Source organism: Oncorhynchus keta, chromosome 15 (genome assembly GCF_023373465.1).
Source record: "Oncorhynchus keta strain PuntledgeMale-10-30-2019 chromosome 15, Oket_V2, whole genome shotgun sequence".
NCBI lineage: Eukaryota > Metazoa > Chordata > Actinopteri > Salmoniformes > Salmonidae > Oncorhynchus > Oncorhynchus keta.
In genome coordinates this window covers 2,657,656-2,665,155 of record NC_068435.1, presented here as the reverse complement: position 1 = coordinate 2,665,155, position 7,500 = coordinate 2,657,656, and the positions used below count along the sequence as shown (strand labels likewise).

Sequence of the window (7,500 nt, the reverse complement as noted above, 5' to 3'; positions counted from 1 at the left end):
CATAAAGCCCTCATAAAGCCTTCATAAAGCCCTCATAAAGCCTTCATAAAAGCCTTCATAAAGCCCTCATAAAGCCTTCATAAAGCCTTCATAAAGCCCTCATAAAGCCCTCATAAAGCCCTCATAAAGCCTTCATAAAGCCCTCATAAAGCCTTCATAAAGCCTCATAAAGCCTTCATAAAGCCTTAAAGCATAAAGCCCTCATAAAGCCCTCATAAAGCCTTAAAGCCATAAAGCCCTCATAAAGCCTTCATAAAGCCTTCATAAAGCCTCATAAAGCAAAAGCCGGTCATAAATGGATAAAGCCAATAGCATTTCAAAAGCCCTCATAAAGCCCTCTGAAGACCTTGAAGCCTAGTGTTTCTGTATGTTGGGGCTTTCATCCTCAAGGCCCTCATAGCCCTGTTTCTGTAAAGTTGGGGGCCTTCATAAAGCCTTAGTGTTTCTGTAGCCCTTGGGGCCTTTCATAAAGCCCTCATTCTGTAGGCCTTCATAAAGCTTTCATAAAGCCCTGTTTCTGTGGGCCTTGTAAAGGGCTTTCATCAAGGTTCAGTGCCTTCTGTAGGTTGGGGGCCCTCATAAAGCCCTCATAAAGCCCTTAGTGTTTCTGTAGGTTGGGGCTTTCATCAAGCCCTGTTTCTGTAGGTTGGGGCCCTTCATCAAGCCCTCATAAAGTTTCTAAAGTGGCGTTCATAAAGCCTTCGGCTTTCATAAAGCCCTTAAAGCCTGTTTCTGTAGGTTGGGGGCTTTCATCAAGCCTTCATAAAGCCCTCTGTAAGTTAAAGCCTTCATAAAGCCTGTTTCTAAAGTATGTTGGGGGCTTTCATCAAAGCCTTCATGTTTCTGCCTATGTTAAAGCCTTTCATAAAGCCCTCATAAAGCCCTCTGCCCTATAAAGCCTTGGGGGCCCTCATAAAGCCTGTTTCTGTGGGTTAAAGCCTTCATCAAGCCCTCATAAAGCCCTGTTTCTGCCTAGGCCTTTAAAGCCTTTCAAAGCCCTCAAAGTTAGTGTTTCTGTAAAGTTGGGGGCTTTCATAAAAGTGTTTCTGTAAAGGTTGGGGGCCCTTTCATCAAGCCCTCATAAAGTGTTTCTAAAGTTGGGGGCCCTCATAAAGCCTTTCTGTAAAGTTGGGGGCTTTCATCAAGCCCTCATTCTGTAAAGCCCTCATAAAGCCTTCATAAAGCCTTCAGTGTTTCTCATAAAGTTGGGGCCCTCATAAAGGTGTTTCTGTAGGTTAAAGGCTTTCATCAAGGTTATAAAGTTTCTGCCCCCAGGTTGGGGGCTTTCATCAAGGTTCATGTTTCTGTAGGTTAAAGCCCTTTCATAAAGGTTATAAAGTTTCTGCCCTAGGTTGGAGGCTTTCATCAAGGTTAGTGTTTCTGTCATAAAGTTAAAGGCTTTCATCAAAAGTGTTTCTGTAAAGCCCTTAAAGCCTTTCAAGCCCTCATAAAGCCCTTAAAGCCCTCATTTCTAAAGTAGGTTAAAGCCCTTCATAAAGGTCAGTGTTTCTAAAGCCCTAGGTTAAAGGCTTTCATCAAGGTGTTTCTTTAAAGTTGGGGGCTTTCATAAAGGTGTTTCTGTAGGTTGGGGGCTTTCATCAAGGTTAGTGTTTCTATAGGTTGGGGGCTTTCATCAAGGTCAGTAAAGTTTCTTTAGGTTGGGGGCTTTCATCAAGGTGTTTCTAAAGCCTTGGGGGCTTTCATCAAGGTGTTTCTGTAGGTTGGGGGCTTTCATCAAGGTCATAAAGTTTCTGTAGGTTGGGGGCTTTCATAAAGGTCATAAAGTGTTTCTGTAGGTTGGGGGCTTTCATCAAGGTGTTTCTGTAGGTTGGGGGCTTTCATCAAGGTGTTTCTGTAGGTTGGGGGCTTTCATCAAGGTTAGTGTTTCTGTAGGTTGGGGGCTTTCATCAAGGTTAGTGTTTCTTTAGGTTGGGGGCTTTCATCAAGGTGTTTCTGTAGGTTGGGGGCTTTCATCAAGGTGTTTCTGTAGGTTGGGGGCTTTCATCAAGGTTAGTGTTTCTGTAGGTTGGGGGCTTTCATCAAGGTGTTTCTGTAGGTTGGGGGCTTTCATCAAGGTTAGTGTTTCTGTAGGTTGGGGGCTTTCATCAAGGTTAGTGTTTCTGTAGGTTGGGGGCTTTCATCAAGGTTAGTGTTTCTGTAGGTTGGGGGCTTTCATCAAGGTTAGTGTTTCTGTAGGTTGGGGGCTTTCATCAAGGTGTTTCTGTAGGTTGGGGGCTTTCATCAAGGTTAGTGTTTCTGTAGGTTGGGGGCTTTCATCAAGGTGTTTCTGTAGGTTGGGGGCTTTCATCAAGGTTAGTGTTTCTGTAGGTTGGGGGCTTTCATCAAGGTGTTTTCTGTAGGTTGGGGCTTTCATCAAGGTTAGTGTTTCTGTAGGTTGGGGGCTTTCATCAAGGTGTGTGTTTCTGTAGGTTGGGGGCTTTCATCAAGGTGTTTCTGTAGGTTGGGGGCTTTCATCAAGGTTAGTGTTTCTGTAGGTTGGGGGCTTTCATCAAGGTGTTTCTGTAGGTTGGGGGCTTTCATCAAGGTTAGTGTTTCTGTAGGTTGGGGGGCTTTCATCAAGGTGTTTCTGTAGGTTGGGGGCTTTCATCAAGGTGTTTCTGTAGGTTGGGGGCTTTCATCAAGGTTAGTGTTTCTGTAGGTTGGGGGCTTTCATCAAGGTTGGTGTTTCTGTAGGTTGGGGGCTTTCATCAAGGTGTTTCTGTAGGTTGGGGGCTTTCATCAAGGTTAGTGTTTCTGTAGGTTGGGGGCTTTCATCAAGGTGTTTCTGTAGGTTGGGGGCTTTCATCAAGGTGTTTCTGTAGGTTGGGGGCTTTCATCAAGGTTAGTGTTTCTGTAGGTTGGGGGCTTTCATCAAGGTTGTGTTCTGTAGGTTGGGGGCTTTCATCAAGGTGTTTCTGTAGGTTGGGGGCTTTCATCAAGGTTAGTGTTTCTGTAGGTTGGGGGCTTTCATCAAGGTGTTTCTATAGGTTGGGGGCTTTCATCAAGGTTAGTTTCTGTAGGTTGGGGGCTTTCATCAAGGTGTTTCTGTAGGTTGGGGGCTTTCATCAAGGTTAGTGTTTCTGTAGGTTGGGGGCTTTCATCACGGTGTTTCTGTAGGTTGGGGGCTTTCATCATGGTGTTTCTATAGGTTGGGGGCTTTCATCAAGGTTAGTGTTTCTGTAGGTTGGGGGCTTTCATCAAGGTTAGTGTTTCTGTAGGTTGGGGGCTTTCATCAAGGTGTTTCTGTAGGTTGGGGGGCTTTCATCAAGGTGTTTCTGTAGGTTGGGGGGCTTTCATCAAGGTGTTTCTGTAGGTTGGGGGCTTTCATCAAGGTGTTTCTGTAGGTTGGGGGCTTTCATCAAGGTTAGTGTTTCTGTAGGTTGGGGGCTTTCATCAAGGTTAGTGTTTCTGTAGGTTGGGGGCTTTCATCAAGGTCAGTGTTTCTGTAGGTTGGGGCTTTCATCAAGGTGTTTCTGTAGGTTGGGGGCTTTCATCAAGGTGTTTTTGTAGGTTGGGGGCTTTCATCAAGGTTAGTGTTTCTGTAGGTTGGGGGCTTTCATCAAGGTTAGTGTTTCTGTAGGTTGGGGGCTTTCATCAAGGTGTTTCTGTAGGTTGGGGGCTTTCATCAAGGTGTTTCTGTAGGTTGGGGGCTTTCATCAAGGTTAGTGTTTCTGTAGGTTGGGGGCTTTCATCAAGGTGTGTTTCTGTAGGTTGGGGGCTTTCATCAAGGTTAGTGTTTCTGTAGGTTGGGGCTTTCATCAAGGTTTCTGTAGGTGGGGGCTTTCTGTGTTTCTGTAGGTTGGGGGCTTTCATCAAGGTTAGTGTTTCTGTAGGTTGGGGGCTTTCATCAAGGTGTTTCTGTAGGTTGGGGGCTTTCATCAAGGTTAGTGTTTCTGTAGGTTGGGGGCTTTCATCAAGGTCAGTGTTTCTGTAGGTTGGGGGCTTTCATCAAGGTTTCTATAGGTTGGGGGCTTTCATCAAGTGTTTCTGTAGGTTGGGGCTTTCATCAAGGTTAGTGTTTCTGTAGGTTGGGGGCTTTCATCAAGGTGTTTCTGTAGGTTGGGTGCTTTCATCAAGGGTGTTTCTGTAGGTTGGGGGCTTTCATCAAGGTTAGTGTTTCTGTAGGTTGGGGGCTTTCATCAAGGTTGCATAGTGTTTCTTCTTTAGGTTGGGGGCTTTCATCAAGGTTGTATTTCTGTAGGTTGGGGGCTTTCTTCTTTAGGTTGGGGGCTTTCATCAAGGTTAGTGTTTCTGTTGGGTTGGGGGGCTTTCATCAAGGTTAGTGTTTCTGTAGGTTGGGGGCTTTCATCAAGGCTTGTATTTCTGTAGGTTGGGGGCTTTCTTCTTTAGGTTGGGGGCTTTTATCAAGGTTAGTGTTTATGTAGATTGGGGGCAGAACAAAAACGATTCACAGCTTCCCAAACAATTGTTGGTCGATACACATATTGTAACTGAGAGAACCTCCATTCTGAAAGCCTTGAACCAGTATGTTTTAGATGCAGGCAGTTTATTTGAAAAGGTATAATGTATAATTGAGCCCCCCATGAATGTACCTGACACCCCTGTGCACCAGGTTCTCCTTTTCATCCTTCTCTGTTTCAGAAGTGTGTAAAGCCCTGAAAGAAATTGATGTAAAGAAATCCCCTGGCCCTGATGAACTAGACCCCCGCCTCCTACACCTAGCTGCAGACATCATTGCTCCCCCTTAACATGTATTTTTAACCTCACGCTTGATGTTAAGGAAATCCCCAAGTTATGGAAATCTGCTTTTGCACGGCCTCTCCTGAAAGGCGGAGATCCTTCGCTACTTGACAACTATCGACCCATATCAAAATTGTCTGTACTGTCAAAGGTACTGGAGTCCTTAGTTAGTAGGCGGCTAAAGACCTACTTCCAAGAAAATAACATCTTTAGATGGAATGCAATCAGGTTTTAGGTCTGGCCACAGCACTGTTTCAGCAACATTGAAGGTTTTAAATGACATCCACTGTGCTCTTGATAAGAAGTTACATTGTGTGTCTGTTTTTATTAATTTGTCGAAGGCTTTTGACACTGTGGACCATGCTGTGTTAGTGCAAAGGTTAAAATGTTGTGGAATTACAGGTCATGCTCTAGATTGGTTTATAAAGTACCTTTCAAATTGTGTAATGGCGGATGGTTGTAAATCTTAGCCCATAGAGGTGTGCTCAGGTGTTCCGCAAGGTTCTATTTTGGGCCCAATGTTGTTCATTTTGTATACCAACAACATTGGGGATCTTATTGAAACTGTGTTTGTTTTTATGCAGATGATACTGTGCTTTATTCACGTGGTAGTAGTTTATCTTTAGCTTTTGAAAATGTCCAAAGAGCATTTAACGTCATACAACAGAATCTGTATGATTTAAAGCTGATTCTAAATTTGGGTAAAACAAAATGCATGGTATTTTCAAATGCCAGGCATATTACTAATCATGTCATTGCTACATTGGCTGGACACACTATAGAGCAAGTTAAAGTGTACAAATATTTGGGTGTGTGGGGCGATGATAAGCTGAGCTTCACTGTGCATGTAGAGAACTTGATAAGGACGCTCAAGCTGAGAATAGGATTTTATTACCGGCATAAGGCTTGTTTTTCTCTGGAGGCTCGGAAGGAGCTGGTACGATGTACATTACTGTCGGTTTTAGATTGTAGTGATGTTATATATATTTATGTAGGCCTCAGCCACTACCCTGAGAGCACTTGATTCAGTGTATCATGCAGGCCTCAGCCACTACCCTGAGAGCACTTGATTCAGTGTATCATGCAGCCCACAGCCACTACCCTGAGAGCACTTGATTCAGTGTATCATGCAGCCCACAGCCACTACCCTGAGAGCACTTGATTCAGTGTATCATGCAGCCCACAGCCACTACCCTGAGAGCACTTGATTCAGTGTATCATGCAGCCCACAGCCACTACCCTGAGAGCACTTGATTCAGTGTATCATGCAGCCCACAGCCACGACCCTGAGAGCACTTGATTCAGTGTATCATGCAGCCCACAGCCACTACCCTGAGAGCACTTGATTCAGTGTATCATGCAGGCCTCAGCCACGACCCTGAGAGCACTTGATTCAGTGTATCATGCAGCCCACAGCCACGACCCTGAGAGCACTTGATTCAGTGTATCATGCAGCCCTCAGCCACGAAACACACCATTGTGATCTCTACAGCCTGAGAAAACACTGGTATACACTGATTTATAAGGACATATTGACTTGATTCAGTGTTAGGACAGGTCATGCAGCCCACCGTGGTCAGCATTTTAAAACCCTGAGAGCACTTGATTCAGTATATATCATAGAAGCCCTAAGCCACGACCCTGAGAGCACTTGATTCAGTTTTTGCAGCCCACAGTACTGTATGTGTGTTAATAGTGTTGTTTAATTTGATTAGTGTATGTAAGTTGTTTTGTCATGCAGCCCTCAGCCACCCTGAGAGGACTTGATTCAGTGTATCATGGCAGCCCATTGGACCAGGACCCTGAAGCACTTGATTCAGTGTATCTCATGAAGCCCACAGCCACCCCTGAGAGGACTTGATTCAGTGTATCATGCAGCCCACAGCCACGACCCTGAGAGCACTTGATTCAGTGTATCATGCAGGCCTCAGCCACGACCCTGAGAGGACTTGATTCAGTGTATCATGCAGGCCTCAACCACTACCCTGAGAGGACTTGATTCAGTGTATCATGAGCCCTCAGTGTATCATGCAGCCCTCAGCCACGACCCAGAGAGGACTTGATTCAGTGTATCATGCAGCCCCAGCCACAGACCCTGAGAGCACTTGATTCAGTGTATCATGCAGCCCACAGCCACGACCCTGAGAGGACTTGATTCAGTGTATCATGCAGGCCTCAACCACTACCCTGAGAGGACTTGATTCAGTGTATCATGCAGCCTATAATGAGCCACTCAGCCACTACCCTGAGAGCACTTGATTCAGTGTAACATGCAGCCCTATAATGACCCTGAGAGGACTTGATTCAGTGTATCATGCAGCCCACAGCCACGACCCTGAGAGGACTTGATTCAGTGTATCATGCAGCCCACAGCCACGACCCTGAGAGGACTTGATTCAGTGTATCATGCAGGCCACAGCCACGACCCTGAGAGGACTTGATTCAGTGTATCATGAAGCCCTCAGGTTCATTACCAATCAGAAACGTCTAACACACCATTGTGATCTCTACAGCGCTGTTGGCTGGTCGTCATTGACCTTGCGTAGGCTAAAACACTGGTATACACTGATTTATAAGGACATATTGGGTAAAATGCCATTTTATGTCTGTTCTGTTTTAGTCAGGTCAGTAAATAAATATCAATTACAGTCCCATTTTGATTTGCTTCTAACAGTACCAAAAATTAGGACAGGTCATGGTAGAAATAGTTTTAGTTACTCACCACCGTGGTCCTGGAAATCTCTCCTGAACATTTTAAAATGTGATGATCTAGTTTCGTTGGTGGAGTTTAAACACTTG

General features: G+C 45.1%; 1 protein-coding gene across 1 annotated transcript in view; it reads right to left on the bottom strand.

Moving 5' to 3' along the window:
- Window positions 1-7,500, bottom strand: part of st6galnac5a (ST6 (alpha-N-acetyl-neuraminyl-2,3-beta-galactosyl-1,3)-N-acetylgalactosaminide alpha-2,6-sialyltransferase 5a) — a 122,734-nt gene that overhangs the window by 96,838 nt on the left and 18,396 nt on the right. The gene's annotated exons all lie outside the window — the stretch shown is intronic.